Source organism: Triturus cristatus, chromosome 6 (genome assembly GCF_964204655.1).
Source record: "Triturus cristatus chromosome 6, aTriCri1.1, whole genome shotgun sequence".
NCBI lineage: Eukaryota > Metazoa > Chordata > Amphibia > Caudata > Salamandridae > Triturus > Triturus cristatus.
In genome coordinates, this window is record NC_140589.1 from 720,222,105 (window position 1) to 720,243,500 (window position 21,396).

The following is a 21,396-nucleotide window of genomic DNA, read 5'->3' on the forward strand; positions in this document are numbered from 1 at the left end:
GCACTTCCCTGGTTTGGCATTCCCCACCAGTGATTCACACAATCATTAGACCACCATTTACGATTTCCTATGGATTCAGGTCACCTTAATCCCAGCTCATTACTGAGGGAGCAAAACTCAATTTCCTGTATACCCATAGAGAGTCAAAGGGTATGAAGGAATGAGATCGCTTACATCTGCCTTGGACACAGTACTGTTGGTGCCATTAGAGCACCTATGCAACAGAATCAATATAAAAATAGAGCCTGAGGAAGAGCACAGCTACATTGGATGGTGTCATGAGGCTGTGTGAAGTTCACTTCTGCTGTTTACATGGCTATGGTGAAACGACCAACACATATTTACATGGATTTTGTATATTATGAACTCGTTGACAAATTGATCTGTACAGTGGCATTCCAAGGGTACTATGGAACTTAATGCAAGCAAGGAAAATGGGCCCCTATGCCCACTTGCTGAAGACGATACAGCCATAACTGTGGTGCAGTGGGGGCCCCTGGCACCCTGTGCTCTGATGACACAGCACCCAGTGGAGTAGCAAGCAAGGGGAATGGGCTTCCCTCCAGCGGCGGTTCCTCCACTATGGCGCAGGACCGTCGCCTCCCCCTTCCAGCAGCCTCAAAACTTGAAAAAAAACCTGACAGTAAATCAGGTTTATTATTGTTTTATTTTTCTAGTTCTAAGGGCCAGCATAGTCTTGGGGCGGGACCATCACGGGAGCAGTCACAAGGGGAAGTAGTGGGCACTGCTATCAGTGTGCATGTGGGTTTGGCCGGCCGTCTCAGGACGGCCCAACCGACGTGCGAACTGAACTGTCTCCAACCCCAGCTACTTTGCCCGGTTGGAGACAGCATGCACAGGCTCCCAGTCTACCTGGGAGCGCAAAGCCAGGTTGCTCAGGCCAATTGGATGCAGGGCAGAATGGGAGCCTGTGCTCAGTGAGGAGCAGAAAAGTGGTGATGCGGCGGGCAGCAGGTAAGTTCTTTTTTTCGTATTTTCGTCTGTCTCATAACAGCCCCAGATTCAGCCACTACTGCTCCCTTCATCTCCCATGTCATTCCGCTGGGTTCTGGTGCCACTGCACTTTCTACACTATTGACAGTTACGCCCTTGACTGCACCTGCTGCACTAATGGTAGCTACTAGTACCGAATCTGAATCTGTGTTAGCACATAAAGGTCACATGTTTGGTAACCAACTACTTCATCTGTGGAATTGTGTATATGTTTAATGCCAGACTTGATTGTGGCTGTGAGAAGCTCATGGGCAAACAAAAAGTTGTGTCCGTTAAAGCAAAAATAGAGAAAGGACAAGAATGCGCCCCAAAACAGTAGTCTGATTTCGAAATGAAACCGTTTTACTAATAGCTCTTAACCAAGCCTCCCATTTCGTCAAGTAAAGTGGTAACTCAAAAAAGCACTCTATTGGTACATGTGAACGTGATTAAGAGGCGACCGAACAACAGATTATTTTCTCCATGCGTCAGTCTTTTCCGTCAGTGTAAATGTTACAAAAATACGTTAAAAACATGACTGATCAATTCGCGACAAATACTAAAATCACAGTTTCCATAACAACCGTGACAAACATACAGCCCTCATAATTATAGCCTCTGGTGGACCACAAACTGCGGCGCCGTGTGGAATAATTCAGCACAAATAAAATAATTTGACAGGTGAAAATGAGGTAACAGGAACAGGCATGCGGAAGCTGCATTTCTATTCCTATTTTTCATGGCGATAATAGGAACGCGTTGTTGATCTTCAATAAATAAGACAATTACAGAACACTCCAAAAGGCGCAAGCTTGTGACTTTCTTTAAGAATCACAAGATTTAGCCCCACATTCTGGTCTTCTCCACGGGAGTGAAAAGCTGTCAAGAAGACTTTTTGTGGCAGAGCTCTTTGGTGAAGAACACACAAAATAATCACATAAGGTGGCAGAATGGAGGGTGCCATGGGAAGAAAGGGCGCAGCGTAGTCTCCCGAATGGGATCTTTCGTGAAGGTAATGACGAAGGCAGGACGGGACAGGTGTTTTTTTTTGGGGGGGGGGGGGTGGGGGCGAGGGGGGGGGGGGGATTTAATTTAGGAGTATATATAGGAGCCAAGAGGGGGGGGGGGGTCAGCCTCTTCCTGGATCGTACTTCTGGCACGACGGGCCAGCTGTTGATGTTAATGTTAAATTGCATTTGTAAAGCGCTAATCACCAAAGTTCTCTAAGAGCTGCAGCATGGGTCAGACAATCCAAAGTTCTTTCACGCAACTGAACTCAACATGGAAAAGGGTAAGCATGACCAAACTCCTTTGTGAATAGCATCGTCTTGAGTCTCCTCCGGAACGGAAGTAGTCTGGCTTCTTTACGCATACCATCCGGTAGCTTGTTCCAGATCTGGGGTATGGTAACTGAAAACGCCCTGCCTCCTAAAGTGGCTGTATTGAAGCGTGGGCATGCGAGGAGGCTAGCCTGTGACGAACGAAGGTGACATCCAGGTACATAAGGCTTCAAGCGGTCTTTAATGTATTTGGGTGCCTGACCAAACTGAGATTTATGTGCAATGCACAGACCCTTAAAGCTTACCCTTTGCTTAATGGGTAACCAATGCAACTGTTGCAACAGGGGAGTGGCATGCGCTCTTCGAGGTAATTTATAAATCAGCCCCGCTGCGTCATTCATGACCACTTGGAGTTTCCCCAAGAGTTTACCAGGAAGGCCAATGTAGACTGCATTGCCGTAATCAAGGCGGGATAAGATTAATGCAGTCACCGCCGCCTGCATGGTAGCGGGTGACAACAAGATCGACAATTTCCGGAGTTGTCGCATCAGTCCGATGCAGCTTCTCACTACAGCAGACACGTGGGTCTTTAGAGTCAGTCCAGTGTCCAGCCTAATGCCCAAACTCTTCACGGCTGGCACAGGTTTCGGAGTAGTGCCCAGCTCTTGGGGCCAAAAAAGGCTGGACCAGGGGGAAACCCCTGATGTAAGAACCAATACTTCGGTTTTGTCTGGGTTCACCTTCAGGGAGTTAAGTCATCCGGTTCATAGTGAACCGGAGAATATACTGAACGTTACACTGTGAATCAGGGGTGTTATCAATACGCACTATTAACTGAGTGTCGTCTGCGTAGTTAAACACCTGACAATCTGCTTTTGCCAGAGCCTCAATCAGGGGTTGAAGATAAAAGTTAAAAAGCAAGGGGGACAGCGCCGAGCCCTGCGGAACCCCCCAGTGAAGATTACCCAGCCTAGACGTACAGTCTCCTAATTGGACCCTTTGAGATCGATCCTCCAAAAGGAGGTGATCCACTGGAGAGCTGTTCCAGTGACTTCCAGCCGCCGGACACGAGCAAGTAGCTGCACATGGTTCACCGTATCAAAGGCGACTGAGAGATCAAGTAGGATTAATGCTGAGGGGATCTTCTTGTCGACTGTGAGCCGCAGATCATCCAGCACCGAGAGCATCACTAGCTGAGTGCTATTGTGAGCCCTAAACCCAGCTTGTCGATTATGTAGCAGCCTATGTTGTTCAACATAAGACGAGAGAACTCTAAGTACATGTTGTTCAAGCACTTTAGCGAGGAACAGGAGCCGAGATATAGGACGTAAGTTTTTCAGATTCCTAATATCTGCCCCTACTTTTTTCAACAGTGGGATCACTATGGCTTCCTTAAATCTCTGTGGTACCGCTCCTGTTGTCAGAGAGAGATTTAATAGGGACAACACCTCGGCTTCTACAAAAGGGATGATCCTTTTAAACGCCTCGGGGGACAGGGGTCCTCTGGTGACCCAGATTTCACTTTGGCCACAATGTAAGCTAAATCCTGTGGTTCAAACAAAGGGAACCACAAGAGAGAGATACCCTGAGGACAGGAGACAAGGAGTGGTGCGTGTATTGTTAATATCAGAGACAATGTCTTCGACTTTGTTTAGGAAGAAGTCCTGTATTTTGTCAATGTCAGCTGATTGATGAGTAGCGAGTCTGAGGCCTTCAATGTCAGAACGTGCGGAAGCGGTACGGGTCACGCTGTACACTATTGGTGTGGCCGGGAGGGCTGATATATTGTAGCCAGGAGTGCTGGAAGAGGCCTGGGTTGGCATGTCTCACCCTACCCGGGCTGCTTCAAGAGGTTTTGCTGCAGCGGTGGCGGCGTACACAGAGAGGTAAAGCAGCTGGGAAGAAGGGCCGGGCGGGGACACTGCGCATCTCGCGCGGCCTCGTGGTATCAGCTAAGGTGGCGGCCGAGCAGCCTTCCTGCCACTCTCCATCGGACTGTGCTTGATTGCAGCCCATCGGAACCCAGCAAGAGCAGGGGGAGGGGTCCAAAGTGGAGCGCAGCAGCTCCTCTGCACCGGTGGTGGTTGCCCCCACCACGGGGGTTTAGTACTGCAGGATGGGCCTCTGGACCTGTCTAAGCAGGCCAGGGGTGTAGTGGAGCCCCGTGGAGGCTTAAGGGCGAGAGAAAGATCACTGTGGGGGGAGGGATCTGGGGCCCAAGAAGGAGCATATCTAGGGTCAGGACAAAGGGGTGAGTTTCAGGCAGGTCACAAGGCGGAGCTGCCTGTGGTTGGTCAGGGGCCAGTGGTTGTGGGAGTGCAGGCTGCTTCTGTTCAGGGTGGGCTGAGGAGAGGTCAGTTGAGCAAGTGGCAGGGAGTGAACCTGGAGGCAAAGATTAGAGAGCAGTGCCTGCTGGTCCAGGCAGCTGAGGAACAGTGGGAGAGGCTCTGTAGGGAGAGGGAGGGTAATTTGGAGCAAGGGGTACAGGTGAAGAGAGTTAAGGGTGCCTCTGGTGCAAGGGTTGGGGCAGGCACTGTGGGCCCTGCTCGGGGTACAGGTTGCTGGGTGTGGGTACTTGGGGCGGACCAGACGGGACAGGAGCTTGAGGGGTCTTTTTCAGCCCGGGGGCCCAGTGGAGCAAGGAGGCCACAGGGTTGGAGGAGCCAGGTGGTGGGCAGAGTGACAGTGCCAGCAGGCGAGGCTGGCAGACAGTTAGAGACCTCAACGAGGTGCATGGCTGCCCCTGGACGTTGGTTTGAAGCACTAGGGTGGTCATCAGCGGCCTTCCCTACAGCAAGGGATCGGACACCTTACACAAGGGAGCCCCCTCCCCTTCTGTGGGAGCACATGCTTGAATGATGTGTGTATCTTCAGCGGAGCAATCGACGAATGAGGTGTGTGATCAGGAGGACATGTGGGAGTTGGACTATGAAGAAGGTGGCGATCAATGGGAGGAAGGTGAAGTGCGTGATGATGATGATTGAGGGATGCCGGAGGCGCAGGGCAGTGGAAGTAGTGGTGCAACGGCCTCTTCAGTTGGTGTTTGGCAGATGTCAAGTGCAGACACTAGTGCTAGTGCCGGACAGCAGAAGGGGGCGAGCAGTGGAAGCTCCAAGCTGCACAAGGGACCCGGTCAGTTACCCAAAGTAAGGGAGGCTGGCGGGCTGTCTGGGAGCCTAAGCAGGTGGGCTTGACAGTTAAGGAGTGTAAATCTGTGGGGGTGGGTGATGAGATAATTAATGTGGTGGCGTTCCAGACTCGAGGTGGGGAGGATGCAGGTAACGGTAAAATGTTGGCTGTCAAGAACTACAAAACACAGGGGGGTTGGCTGCTGCCCAAACCACTGAGAAGGTGGTGTAGGCTGTGGATATGGATGAAAAAGCAGGGGGAACACACAAGAGATGGCTGGCTTATATGGGGTTGGCAATGCCCCTAGGGGTCTCATGTTTCATAAAAGACCAAGAATCAGATATGGAAACACTAGAATGTGGACGTGTTGAAGCTTCCACACAGGGACATTCAGGCCAAAGAAGGGTTGAGAGAGGAGGAATTGGAATTGGTTAGCTGGCCTAGGGTGCCATTACAATGGATAACTGGACGTCAACCTTCTTGATATTCGCCAGCATACATTGCAAGAATTATGCGGATTGGGCCTTTGCCTTATTCAAATATATGGACATAATTCGCAAAGCGCAAATGCACTTTGGCGGGTATGCCTGGCTCAGTTATGATGAGGAGTTTACGGCCAGGGTCAGTCTTAATCCAGAGAAACCTTGGCGGGATGTTGATTCTGAGTTGTGGATGCAATGGATGTCCTCAACCCTGTCTACGGCCTCGACGCACAAGGCCACAAGCCCTTTCAGCCCTGTCCTGCCCAGCAGGGGGTGGGTGCTGCTACAAGGACCCTGAGCATGAATGCCGGAGCCTGTTGGAATTTTAACATGGTGGCCTGTTCACGACAGCTGTGTAAGTTCAAACACGAGTGTTCAAAATGCAGAGGTAGACACCCCGTTACTCAGTGTTTTACGCTGGTGAACCCTTCTGAACAATGGAGGGCATCCAGGGGCAAAGGACCTCGAGGCCCTCTTGAGCCAAAGGGCGCCTACGCCAATTAGGCTAGTAGTTTTGCTGCCATGGCTGGCTCTCTATCCTGACAGGGAAGCTGCTTTGAGATAGGAGTGGGGTTTTTGGGAAGGCTTTAGGGTGGGGTACCAGGGACCCAGGGCAAGGAGGTGGGCTTGCTGTCAGCCAAGGCTGCTCCTGTTGGGTGACTGACAAACTGCAGAAGGAGATAGATAAGGCGAGAATTGTGGGCCCGTTCCAAGACTGGTCATTTTCTGATTTGATTGTGTCCCCTTTGGGTGTTGTGTCCAGGAAACAAGCCGTGGAATTCCTCTTGATCCATTATTTGTCATTGCTTGAGGGGTCCTCGGTGAATGACTTTATTGTCACCAAGGATACGGGAGTGGAGTATGCTTCTGACGATGATGCAATGCGACTGATCAGAGCATGTGGTGGGAGGTTGAAGCTGGCTAAGTCTGACATTAAGTCGGCGTTTCGGCTTTCTCTTACTCACCCTCAGGACTTTCTTTTATTGGGAATGCAACTGAATGGGGAAATGTATGTTGACAGAGTGCTGCCCATGGGTTGTGCCATCTCATGTGCTCTCTTTGAGACATTCAGTACCTTTTTGCAGTGGGTCTTTGTAAGGGATAGTGTGCATCGGGGAATGTCTCACTATTTGTACGACTTCCTGTTTGTGGGCAAGGCGGGATCAAGAGGCTGCCTCAGGGATCTGAGACACTTTGAGGTAATAACAGCATCTTTTGGGGTCCCATTGGCGCCAGAAAAAAACAGAGGGCCCTTCCATTGTTTTGTCTTTCTTGGGCATTGAGTTGAACACAGTTCACATGATGGCCAGGCTGCCCAGGGGCAAGATGCTGGATATCCACGCCTCCCTTGAGGAGGTGTTGGGAGTGAGGAGATTGGAGCTCAGAGTTATGCAGCAGTTGTTGTATTTCCTGAATTTTGCTTGTAGGGTAGTACATGGTGGCCGTACATTTTGCAGAAGGTTGGGGTTGGCCATGTCGGGGGCTACGCTGCCACATCACAGGATACCCATCACCACAGGATCTCCATGGGGGTGAGGGCGCGCCTGCAGCTTTGGAAGTCTTTTTTTCAGGATTTCAGTGGGGTCTCCATGTATTTTCTTGAGGAGGACATGGTATGGCAGGTGCAGATTTTCTCTAATGCGGCGGGAGCCCGTGGTTATGGTCTCTTCTGGGACAGACGGTGGTGTGCGGAAGTCTGGCCAGGGACCTGATTATTCCAAGAGCAGAGCATTGCCTTTCTGGAATTCTTCCCGCTGTAGGTGGCATTGGCTGTTTGGGGCAATGAATTTGTGAACAGGGCAGTGCTGTTCCATGTGGACAATATGACTGTGGTTGACTTGCTCATGAAGCAGAAGGCTTGGGGTGCTGCGTTTGCTGCGCAGACTCATGTTGTTGTGTTTACAGCTGTATATAGTTTTTAGGGCCAAGCATGTACCTGGGGTCAATATTTCTAATGATGATTCCTTGTCTCGTTCACAGTGGCAGCCTTTGCACTGTCTGGCACAGAGAGCGGATGCTTGCAAGACACCAGTCTGTGCAGAAATCTTGGAGTGGGGGGCACAACGAACATTTAGTCTGACCGAGAAGTCTGTACCCGAGTCTACCAGAAGAAGTTATCATCTGGCCTGGAGAATTTGAGTCTTTTGAGGGCCATACAGGGAGGTTGTCAAGTATGTACCGAGTGGAGCAGAAAAGGAGGGCCATGAGTTTTGTTTTTGATTGACCAAAGTTTGTCTCCTGCAACCATAGCGGGAAAGCTGACTGGTTTATCCTCATGTGGGACGCTGTATTGGGGGTTTGACTCCGTTCAGGATGACATATTGGGCAAGGTTTTAAAAGATTGGGGTGGAGAGAGGGCGGGTGGGAGACAGTTGAGGGAGGCGATTACCTTTGAGTTGCTGTTTCATATTTTGTGATTTTTGCATGAGTGTTGTGTTGCTAGGTTTGAAATCACGCTGTTTCGCCTGTGTAAGACATGAATGTTTTTTGGTGGTTTTCCCGTGCCTGAGCTTTTGGAGTTGAAAAAGGAGGCAGGCATGTTGTGTGGGGAAGTGCGTCTGGAAGAGGGCCAGTTGGCAATTTGCTGAGGAAATCAAAGACGGATCAGTTGGGAAGGGGTAGTTGGATCTGGCTACAGCATGGAGGTAGTGAAGGGATGTGTCCTGTGAGGGAATGGCGTAGTTTTACTGCCTGGCCTGGGCTTAGGCAGATTGTGGTGTTCTGTCATGAGGACGGGTCCAGGCTTATGGCAAATCAGCTTTTGAGTAGGCTTATTTTGACTCTCAGGATGTTGGGTAGGAATCAGCTCACTTTGGGAAGCATTCCTTCTGCATCAGGGCGGCAGCTGCAGGACTGGGGTGGGATTGGTCAGAGACTTCATAGGATTGACAGGTGGAGGTCTAGGTGCTGTGAAAGATATGTACATAAATGAAAAGGAGGGAGGGATACGTTGAACCCTGGGGGTGACTTTGAGATGTATTATTAACATTCTTCTTTTTTCGTGGAGTGCATAAGTGGCCCAGAGAGAGAAAAAATGGTCACGTGGATGGTTGGACACTCTTATCCACTGGGTGGAAAAGTACACAGAACGCCCGATCTATGGACGTAACCTGGGACTGCTCAGCAGTCGGCATGAGGTACTCTGGTGGGGAAAGAGTGGGATGAGATGGGACAACATGCTGCCATTTTTAGCGACAGTGGTCCCAAAGTGGGGTTGTTCAGACAGTATCTGGTGCAGCTATCTGGGCTCACCCTACTGCAACACATGCAAAGGGACCTGGTTTTGATTCAACAGAAGTTGGCAGGGACCTACCCCATATGGACTGAGTTTGCGCCAAGACGGAAATGGAGGGGTGCTATCAAGCATGGTTCTATTGATGCGGCCAGGAGGAGGTTGATTCGGGCCATGTGGGTGTTTTGTGGGGCTAATGGCATCTCAGTCTTGTCGCATGGGGATATTCAAGAAAGTGAAGCTGTACTGTTTGAACGTATAGGGTGCATCTCTTTGAGATGGGCAATGCATATTATGTGATGGAATTGAGGGCTTTGCTGAGGGGGTTTGGCGGGAGACTATTTGGTGCCGATGAATGTGTTTTGCTGGGTTGCAGTGGGTTCACTTGTGGGGCAGAAAAATGCCCTTTTAGTTTTTGCTGGATTGCAGTAGTGTGGAGGGGTGGCGAGTCAGGTGTGGGCGTATTTGCATTTTCATAAAACATGATAACAAAGCACTCTATCAATACTTTTCATAACAAAAAAGCACAAGTTTTAGCAACACGAGCAACTTAATTCCTCTAGAAAATCACTTTCACTTCATTCCTGTCGCTGCCTTGCGTTAAACTGCACGGCCAGAGTGTTACATGGGTGGAGTGTGGGCGTTGCCCCACATCCACTCATGCGTTCTGATGCAGGCCCAGACTTACCAATACTGGTAGACCTGGGAAAGTGTCAGAATTGTTCACCTTTCTAACAAAGACACAACGAGGAGAAATATCTTTATTTCTCCCCGCTGTCTCCTCTTTCTAAGTGTGTTGCATTGTGCAGCACGCTTTGAAAGAGGAAAATGTTTCTGAAGATTGTTTTTGTGCAGCAAGGTGCTCCGTCCTGCACAGAAACAATGCTACCTACAAAGCAGACACCCTTGAACGTCTTTGTACAAGGCAGTACATTGTGCGCCAGTGGAGGCACAGAACAAGAATGTATCATATATTGGTATATATTGCGCCTTTCTGCTCTATCCCTTTCACACAGCGCACAAGTTGTCTTGCTGCGTTACATCGCATGAAAGTATGATAAATCTGCCCCAGTGTCCGTAATGAAGTGAATAACCAGATTTGAAAATCTGCATATATGCTAGCGGGACTGAGTGGGAGCCATACATAACGTATAGGTAATTGATAAATTATGTGTAACCATACTGGTGAGCAACGTGAGTTATTATGACCGATAATACCCAAAATAACGTAATAATTTATTTTTAATGGTTTTATACTATATTTTATGCCAGTTTAGAAATGTATAACTAAGCAGTAGTGAAAACACAGTTTAAGGGTCCTCACAGGATCTCCTAAAGAAGGATGAAAGCTTGACTTGGAAGGATTGGACGTTGCGACCAGCAGATCAAACTAGATTTTGATATCAAGCACATATCTGGTAGAAGCATATTCAGTCCCTAAAACCTATCTTAATTCAAAGTAGATTTTGCGTGGTCTTCTGTCCTTTTGAAACTATCACGTAACATACACCGTCAGAATGACCTAAACGCAAAAAAAGTGGCAGGTGTTTGCTTAATAAACCTGACACGCCTTTTAACTGATATGTTCCCTGAACCTGTGTTTTCACGGTTCTGGTCTTGATAGGACATAGCCTGTAAGAACGATTTATACTTGGAAATATACGAGTTCTGCATTGATACATCAATGCAATGTAATTGTATTTTGTTTTTCCCCTGTTACAAAATTTCGAATAAGATGAGTATTTACTTGTTTGGGGGAAGAACGGTGGACATTTGCTTATTACAACTGTGGCATTACACAACTGTTGTGGAACAGCAACATTCCATCATTTTAGTGTAAAAGCTGCAGTGAGTGCGACATGTGCCATGTTGACATAGATTGATTCCAACTTCCTCCAATGTTCACATGTATTGGTCCTAGTCTTTCCCCCCAGTGCTTAGTAGGTTTGTAATTACCAACCAATATATCAAAAGGGTCAACACACGGAATTAAATATAGGTCTTTAGCCAATTTTTGGGAAATTGTGCAAAAGAGGCCATTGTATTGCTCCATTTTTCCATAGACCTCTCTAGGGAGGCTAATACTTGCCCGAAATACACCACAAACAGTTCACTAGTGCCTCCTCAGAGTTTGTAGGTAATTTATATGAACATTTTGCAGCAAAATTCACCATTTGTCATTGTTAGTTTCAACATTTTCTCAAAGGAAGAACAGCACCCCAAGCCAGCCTACAAAAAGCCAGGTTTGCTTGCTTTGCCCCTTGTACTGCCCTTTTTCAAGCAGGTATTTATTCCACATCAAGTTCATTATGATCACTGCCTGCCATCACATTGGGTGTTTGCACTGAAAACAGTGCAGTGGGCTGTGTGGTAGAAAATTCAGTCATCCCTTCTGAGTAAATAAAAAAAAAACTCTGGTATTCGCATGAATCATTTAATGGAGAGCAACAATGACCTTTGGAGAGCAACCAGCAACAGTGTTGCAAGAGCTCTGCATTGTTACCCAAGTGATTACATTTTTATGCACTCTCAATGGAATATATGTGATCTGTACACAGCCATTCAGCAGCAAACCTGTGACATTTATTTGCAATCCAAATATTACTGAGATTATAATGTTTGAGGCGCTATTCACCAACTAATCATTTATTTTCTTGCCTATCAGGACACACTATAAATGAGGCAGTTTACATCAAAATGGCATAAACACCTCCTTTCCATATCTGGATAACAATTTGTAAATTATGGGTGTGCCACTCTACTGACCAAGTTCCAGTAAGGCCTGCCTGACCATATATTCTAGGTTACAGTTTGCTTTTCAGAAAGACCCAGTCTGTTTAACTGCAAGGGCCCTTTCTTCCTTATTACCCAGGACTGTTCCAGCGCCAATCCCAGCTTCTGCTCATCCTTGCGCAACGCAATTCTTGAAGGTGTGCAAAGCTACTGTCCTCTTATTTGCTTCCGACAACATGCTTTATCTTTGAATTTACAACTGCTCTGGCCCATGCTGGAAAGGTCAAGCTGAGCGAAATACAGCAGTTTTTGTATGCAAGTCCTAACTACAAGCTGAACCAATATTTTCCACTTCTACAGCTATCATAGCAGAGGCCATTAGCAGGTCTAGCAGTGAGTGTGGATAGTCCCATTAGCGGCCTTGGGTGGTTCCTCCTAAATTAAATTTTGGGCTCACATTTATTATTATTATCTTATATTTTTTTCGGAAAAGATGTGGCATGTAGTAATGGTGGACGTGGGCAGCCGACTCATACGCAAGATTTTGGGCACCTCTGTTTTCTTACAAATCTCTGCACTGGTCAGCGCTCCATGTGACTCATTTTCTTGTGTTTGGAGGATATATTAAAAGAGAAACAAGCACGCAGCAGGGGGTCACTGCATGCCACACAACCACCACAAGCTCAACTCATCAAGAACAGAATTTCTCAATGCGAAAAAAAGATAAAGCATCACTTCATCTCCATCTGGCACAAGGAACTCAGACACCAAACGACCACTTTGAAGCTGGAATGGAACCTGAGAGTGATCATGAACTTCAGCCTAACCCTTGCACATGGGAAAATAAATTGACAAAAGTGTATTTTACATAATGCTGTCTCTAAACGGTGTCACCACAAGGCAGTAAATGCCTGACTATTCTTAACCTCTTCTATGCCCATGACGAGATAGACTCGTCATGGAGCACGGTTGCGCTGTGCCCATGACGAGACTATCTCGTCATGGACCCCGCCCGCTAATGTAACGCCCGGCACAGGAGGGGGAAAGGGCGGGGCACTGAAGGGTTTAAACTGATGACCCAATCCTGTACAGGTCTGATTTTAGGATGACTATTTATATTACATTTTTCTGCCACACTATTGGAGTAAGAAAAGCAAAAGATCGCCCAAAACACGATTGAAGCATCACACTGAACCTCACACACAACACCCAATTCTTCCCACAAAGAGCACACTGCAAATCCACACCATCTCGACCAAACACAACCATCAGGGTAGCATCCTACCCAACCACATGGAAGATGGTAGTTATCAGCAAACACAACTCTATCTCTGTTACACCTCTCTGCTTCGCTCCATACTTACGCACACCCAAAAGATTGCCCCGTCATGATGAAGCACCGCTCCAAACCTTATACAACACTTAATTCTACTTTCATAAACCACACTGTAAACCCACAGTCCACCAAACATGTACAACAAATGGAATAATTTCTTGCCTTTCACCTGGATGCTCTTTGGGACTTCATTCGGTATATGACTACAAACACAAGCGCTAATGTACAGAACAATACAGTCTGTTACTATGCCAGCTCAACAGGGGCTAGTTCCCTTATTAACCCACTCTTCATGTGAGATCTTCACATCCTAATGACCAATGTCCACACTTCTCTTTTCAAAGTTGCATTCCTTTTCACTCTTCTCTCCATGTTAGCCATTGATTTTGAATTTATTTTCCCTTGCTCTTGTTGGTCATCAGAAATATCCATTACATGCTGGTGTTCTACCTTACTCCCAACTGCCACAACCATCACCCACGTAAGAAGCAGAAATGTCTCAATATCATATAAACCAGAAAATACAACTTAATCCAATAAAACTTTGCAAAAGGATACCCAGAACCCCCAACTACCTGCTCTACAGAGTCTCCAGGTGATTGTATCTCAGAATATCATTAAAACAAATATCCTAAATATTGTTTACTAAAATATCGCTTTATTGGATGGAAGTTTGCTATTATTAACACCAGTGGGACAATATTTTTATAAATAATATTTAGGACGATATTTTTGTCAGGCGATATTTAGGCAACCATCTTTTGATACATACTCCCTAGAGAAAAAAAAATTACTTGGCAGTCGAAGTTTTCCAGGGCAGGCTTTAACCGTCTGAAACTCATTCTGATTTGAATGAACTATGTACATTTTATGAAGCACACTGCTCTCCGACGCGATTCCTGGTGCCTCCTCTATTTTTGTCGAAATTTGAAAATCCATTCAGTCAGTATATATAGGAGCCAAGAGGGGGGGGGTGTCAGCCTCTTCCTGGATCATACTTCTTGCGCGACGGGCCAGCTGTTGATGTTAATGTTAAATTGCATTTGTAAAGCGCTAATCACCAAAGGTCTCTAAGAGCTGCAGCATGGGTCAGGCAATCCAAAGTTATTTCACGCAACTGAACTCAACATGGAATAGCGTAAGCATGACCAAACTCCTTTGTGAATAGCATCGTCTTGAGTCTCCTCCGGAACGGAAGTAGTCTGGCTTCCTTACGCATACCATCCGGTAGCTTGTTCCAGATCTGGGGTATGGTAACTGAAAACGCCCTGCCTCCTAAAGTGGCTGTATTGAAGCGTGGGCATGCGAGGAGGCTAGCCTGTGACGAACGAAGGTGACATCCAGGTACATAAGGCTTCAAGCGGTCTTTAATGTATTTGGGTGCCTGACCAAACTGAGATTTATGTGCAATGCACAGACCCTTAAAGTTTAGCCTTTGCTTAATGGGTAACCAATGCAACTGTTGCAACAGGGGAGTGGCATGCGCTCTTCGAGGTAATTTATAAATCAGCCTCGCTGCGTCATTCATGACCACTTGACGTTTCCCCAAGAGTTTACCAGGAAGGCCAATGTAGACTGCATTGCCGTAATCAAGGCGGGATAAGATTAATGCAGTCACCGCCGCCTGCATGGTAGCGGGTGACAACAAGATCGACAATTTCCGGAGTTGTCGCATCAGTCCGATGCAGCTTCTCACTACAGCAGACACGTGGGTCTTTAGAGTCAGTCCAGTGTCCAGCCTAATGCCCAAACTCTTCACGGCTGGCACAGGTTTCGGAGTAGTGCCCAGCTCTTGGGGCCAAAAAAGGCTGGACCAGGGGGAAACCCCTGATGTAAGAACCAATACTACGGTTTTGTCTGGGTTCACCTTCAGGGAGTTAAGTCATCCGGTTCATAGTGAACCGGAGAATATACTGAACGTTACACTGTGAATCAGGGGTGTTATCAATACGCACTATTAACTGAGTGTCGTCTGCGTAGTTAAACACCTGACAATCTGCTTTTGCCAGAGCCTCAATCAGGGGTTGAAGATAAAAGTTAAAAAGCAAGGGGGACAGCGCCGAGCCCTGCGGAACCCCCCAGTGAAGATTACCCAGCCTAGACGTACAGTCTCCTAATTGGACCCTTTGAGATCGATCCTCCAAAAGGAGGTGATCCACTGGAGAGCTGTTCCAGTGACTTCCAGCCGCCGGACACGAGCAAGTAGCTGCAAAAGGTTCACCGTATCAAAGGCGACTGAGAGATCAAGTAGGATTAATGCTGAGGAGATCTTCTTGTCGACTGTGAGCCGCAGATCATCCAGCACCGAGAGCATCACTAGCTGAGTGCTATTGTGAGCCCTAAACCCAGCTTGTCGATTATGTAGCAGCCGATGTTGTTCAACATAAGACGAGAGAACTCTAAGTACATGTTGTTCAAGCACTTTAGCGAGGAACAGGAGCCGAGATATAGGACGTAAGTTTTTCAGATTCCTAATATCTGCCCCTACTTTTTTCAACAGTGGGATCACTATGGCTTCCTTAAATCTCTGTCGTACCGCTCCTGTTGTCAGAGAGAGATTTAATAGGGACAACACCTCGGCTTCTACAAAAGGGATGATCCTTTTAAACGCCTCGGGGGACAGGGGTCCTCTGGTGACCCAGATTTCACTTTGGCCACAATGTAAGCTAAATCCTGTGGTTCAAACAAAGGGAACCACAAGAGAGAGATACCCTGAGGACAGGAGACAAGGAGTGGTGCGTGTATTGTTAATATCAGAGACAATGTCTTCGACTTTGTTTAGGAAGAAGTCCTGTATTTTGTCAATGTCAGCTGATTGATGAGTAGCGAGTCTGAGGCCTTCAATGTCAGAACGTGCGGAAGCGGTACGGGTCACGCTGTACACTATTGGTGTGGCCGGGAGGGCTGATATATTGTAGCCAGGAGTGCTGGAAGAGGCCTGGGTTGGCATGTCTCACCCTACCCGGGCTGCTTCAAGAGGTTTTGCTGCAGCGGTGGCGGCATACACAGAGAGGTAAAGCAGCTGGGAAGAAGGGCCGGGCGGGGACACTGCGCATCTCGCGCGGCCTCGTGGTATCAGCTAAGGTGGCGGCCGAGCAGCCTTCCTGCCACTCTCCATCGGACTGTGCTTGATTGCAGCCCATCGGAACCCAGCAAGAGCAGGGGGCGGGGTCCAAAGTGGAGCGCAGCAGCTCCTCTGCACCGGTGGTGGTTGCCCCCACCACGGGGGTTTGGTACTGCAGGATGGGCCTCTGGACCTGTCTAAGCAGGCCAGGGGGGTAGTGGAGCCCCGTGGAGGCTTAAGGGCGAGAGAAAGATCACTGTGGGGGGAGGGATCTGGGGCCCAGGAAGGAGCATATCTAGGGTCAGGACAAAGGGGTGAGTTTCAGGCAGGTCACAAGGCGGAGCTGCCTGTGGTTGGTCAGGGGCCAGTGGTTGTGGGAGTGCAGGCTGCTTCTGTTCAGGGTGGGCTGAGGAGAGGTCAGTTGAGCAAGTGGCAGGGAGTGAACCTGGAGGCAAAGATTAGAGAGCAGTGCCTGCTGGTCCAGGCAGCTGAGGAACAGTGGGAGAGGCTCTGTAGGGAGAGGGAGGGTAATTTGGAGCAAGGGGTACAGGTGAAGAGAGTTAAGGGTGCCTCTGGTGCAAGGGTTGGGGCAGGCACTGTGGGCCCTGCTCGGGGTACAGGTTGCTGGGTGTGGGTACTTGGGGCGGACCAGACGGGACAGGAGCTTGAGGGGTCTTTTTCAGCCCGGGGGCCCAGTGGAGCAAGGAGGCCACAGGGTTAGAGGAGCCAGGTGGTGGGCAGAGTGACAGTGCCAGCAGGCGAGGCTGGCAGACAGTTAGAGACCTCAACGAGGTGCATGGCTGCCCCTGGACGTTGGTTTGAAGCACTAGGGTGGTCATCAGCGGCCTTCCCTACAGCAAGGGATCGGACACCTTACACAAGGGAGCCCCCACCCCTTCTGTGGGAGCACATGCTTGAATGATGTGTGTATCTTCAGCGGAGCAATCGACGAATGAGGTGTGTGATCAGGAGGACATGTGGGAGTTGGACTATGAAGAAGGTGGCGATCAATGGGAGGTGCTAGTGCCGGACAGCAGAAGGGGGCGAGCAGTGGAAGCTCCAAGCTGCACAAGGGACCCGGTCAGTTACCCAAAGTAAGGGAGGCTGGCGGGCTGTCTGAGAGCCTAAGCAGGTGGGCTTGACAGTTAAGGAGTGTAAATCTGTGGGGGTGGGTGATGACATAATTAATGTGGTGGCGTTCCAGACTCGAGGTGGGGAGGATGCAGGTAACGGTAAAATGTTGGCTGTCAAGAACTACAAAACACAGGGGGGTTGGCTGCTGCCCAAACCACTGAGAAGGTGGTGTAGGCTGTGGATATGGATGAAAAAGCAGGGGGAACACACAAGAGATGGCTGCCTTATATGGGGTTGGCAATGCCCCTAGGGGTCTCATGTTTCATAAAAGACCAAGAATCAAATATGGAAACACTAGAATGTGGACGTGTTGAAGCTTCCACACAGGGACATTCAGGCCAAAGAAGGGTTGAGAGAGGAGGAATTGGAATTGGTTAGCTAGCCTAGGGTGCCATTACAATGGATAACTGGACGTCACCCTTCTTGATATTCGCCAGCATACATTGCAAGAATTATGCGGATTGGGCCTTTGCCTTATTCAAATATATGGACATAATTCGCAAAGCGCAAATGCACTATGGCGGGTATGCCTGGCTCAGTTATGATGAGGAGTTTACGGCCAGGGTCAGTCTTAATCCAGAGAAACCTTGGGGGCATGTTGATTCTGAGTTGTGGATGCAATGGATGTCCTCAACCCAGTCTACGGCCTCGACGCACAAGGTCACAAGCCCTTTCAGCTCTGTTCTGCCCAGCAGGGGGTGGGTGCTGAGCATGAATGCCGGAGCCTGTTGGAATTTTAACATGGTGTCCTGTTCACGACAGCTGTGTAGGTTCAAACACGAGTGTTCAAAATGCAGAATGAGACACCCCGTTACTCAGTGTTTTACGCTGGTGAACCCTTCTGAACAATGGAGGACATCCAGGTGCAAAGGACCTCAAGGCCCTTCTGAGCCAAAAGGCGCAAACCCCAATTAGGCTAGTAGTTTCGCTGCCATGGCTGGCTCACTATCCTGACAGGGAAGCTGCTTTGAGATAGGAGTGGGAGTTTTGGGAAGGCTTCAGGGTGGGGTACCGGGGTACCAGGGACCCAGGGCAAGGAGGTGGGCTTGCTGTCAGCCAAGGCTGCTCCTGTTGGGTGACTGACAAACTGCAGAAGGAGATTGATAAGGGTAGAATTGTGGGCCCGTTACCAGACTGATCATTTTCTGATTTGATTGTGTCCCCATTGGGTGTTGTGCCCAGGAAACAAGCCGTGGAATTCCTCTTGATCCATTATTTGTCATTGCTTGAGGGGTCCTCGGTGAATGACTTTATTGCCACCAAGGATACGGGAGTGGAGTATGCTTCTGTTGATGATGCGATGCGATTGATGGGAGCATGTGGCGGGGGGTTGAAGCTGGCTAAGTCTGACATTAAGTCGGCGTTTCGGCTTTCTCTTATTCACCCTCAGGATTTTCTTTTATTGGGAATGCAACTGAATGTGGAAATGTATGTTGACAGAGTACTGCCCATGGGTTGTGCCATCTCATTTGCTCTATTTGAGACCTTCAGTACCTTTTTGCAGTGGGTCTTTGTAAGGGATAGCGTGCATCGGGGGATGTCTCAATATTTGTACGACTTCTTGTTTGTGGGCAAGGCGGGATCAAAAGGCTGCCTCAGGGCTCAGAGGGCCCCTCCATTGTTTTGTCTTTCTTGGGCATTGAGTTGAACACAGTTCACATGATGGCCAGGCTGCCCAGGGGCAAGGTGCTGGAGATCCACACCTCCCTTGAGGAGGCGTTGGGAGTGAGGAGATTGGAGCCCAGAGTTATGCAGCAGTTGTTAGATTTCCTGAATTTTGCTTGTAGGGTAGTACATGGTGGCCGTACATTTTGCAGAAGGTTGGGGTTGGCCATGTCGGGGGCTATGCTGCCACATCACAGGATACCCATCACCACAGGATCTCCATGGGGGTGAGGGCGGGCCTGCAGGTTTGGAAGTCTTTTTTCAGGATTTCAATGGGGTATCCATGTATTTTCTTGAGGAGGACATGGTATGGCAGGTGCAGATTTTCTCTAATGCGGCAGGAGCCCGTGGTTCTGGTCTCTTCTGGGACAGACGGTGGTGTGCGGAAGACTGACCAGGGACCTGGTTATTCCAAGAGCAGAGCAAAACCAAAGGAAATGATGGACGGAGTGTTGAACATTGCAAGCACTCACCCCCAGTCAACTGATCTAGGTTTAATCCATCACCATTCTTTAGCCCACTCTGCCACCCCAGTTCAGACATGGCCATATGCAAATCAGTCTGACCCTGTGCCTCATGGGAACAATCCAGCCCGAACTGCCAAGCCATGTCTTCCCTGGACCGGAAACAAGCTTCCTAGGACCGGTTTCTGGCATTTCAGCCGTCTTCAGCCAGGCTTGCTTGAATCCAGTGGCAAAGTGAGCAAGGGACTCACGTCTGAACATACCCTGCCAACTTATGGCGAACACAGCAAAACCAAAGGAAATGATGGACGGAGTGTTGAACATTGCAAGCACTCACCCCCAGTCAACTGATCTGGGTTTAATCCATCACCATTCTTTAGCCCACTCTGCCACCCCAGTTCAGACATGGCCATATGCAAATCAGTCTGACCCTGTGCCTCATGGGAACAGTCCAGCCCGAACTGCCAAGCCATGTCTTCCCTGGACCGGAAACAAGCTTCCTAGGACCGGTTTCTGGCATTTCAGCCGTCTTCAGCCAGGCTTGCTTGAATCCAGTGGCAAAGTGAGCAAGGGACTCACGTCTGAGCATACCTTGCCAACTTATGGCGAACACAGCAAAACCAAAGGAAATGATGGACGGAGTGTTGAACATTGCAAGCACTCACCCCCAGCCAACTGATCTGGGTTTAATCCATCACCATTCTTTAGCCCACTCTGCCACCCCAGTTCAGACATGGCCATATGCAAATCAGTCTGACCCTGTGCCTCATGGGAACAGTCCAGCCCGAACTGCCAAGCCATGTCTTCCCTGGACTGGAAACAAGCTTCCTAGGACCGGTTTCTGGCATTTCAGACGTCTTCAGCCAGGCTTGCTTGAATCCAGTGGCAAAGTGAGCAAGGGGTGAGTGCTTGCAATGTTCAACACTCCGTCCATCATTTCCTTTGATTTTTGCTTTGTTCGCCATAAGTTGGCAGGGTATGCTCAGACGTGAGTCCCTTGCTCACTTTGCCACTGGATTCAAGCAAGCCTGGCTGAAGACGGCTGAAATGCCAGAAACCGGTTCTAGGAAGCTTGTTTCCGGTCCAGGGAAGACATGGCTTGGCAGTTCGGGCTGGACTGTTCCCATGAGGCACAGGGTCAGACTGATTTGCATATGGCCATGTCTGAACTGGGGTGGCAGAGTGGGCTAAAGAACGGTGATGGTTTAAACCCAGATCAGTTGACTGGGGGTGAGTGCTTGCAATGTTCAACACTCCGTCCATCATTTCCTTTGGTTTTTGCTTTATTCCAAGAGCAGAGCATTGCCTTTCTGGAATTCTTCCCGCTGTAGGTGGCGTTGGCTGTTTGGGGCAAGGAATTTGTGAACAGGGCTGTGCTGTTCCATGTGGACAATATGACTGTGGTTGACTTGGTCAAGAAGCAGAAGGCTTGGGGTGTTGCGTTTGCTGCGCAGACTCATGTTGTTGTGTTTACAGCTGTATATAGTTTTTAGGGCCAAGCATCTACCTGGGGTCAATATTTCTAATGCTGATTCCTTGTCTCGTTCACAGTGGCAGCCTTTGCACAGTCTGGTACAGAGAGCGGATGCTTGCAAGACACCAGTCTGTGCAGAAATCTGGGAGTGGGGGGCACAACAAACATTTAGCCTGGCCGAGAAGTCTGTACCTGAGTCTACCAGAAGAAGTTATCATCTGGCCTGGAGAATTTGAGTCTTTTGAGGGCCATACAGGGAGGTTGTCAAGTATGTACCGAGTGGAGCAGAAAAGGAGGGCCATGAGTTTTGTTTTTGATTGACCAAAGTTTGTCACCTGCAACCATAGCGGGAAAGCTTACTGGTTTATCCTCATATGGGACGCTGTATTGGGGGTTTGACTCCGTTCAGG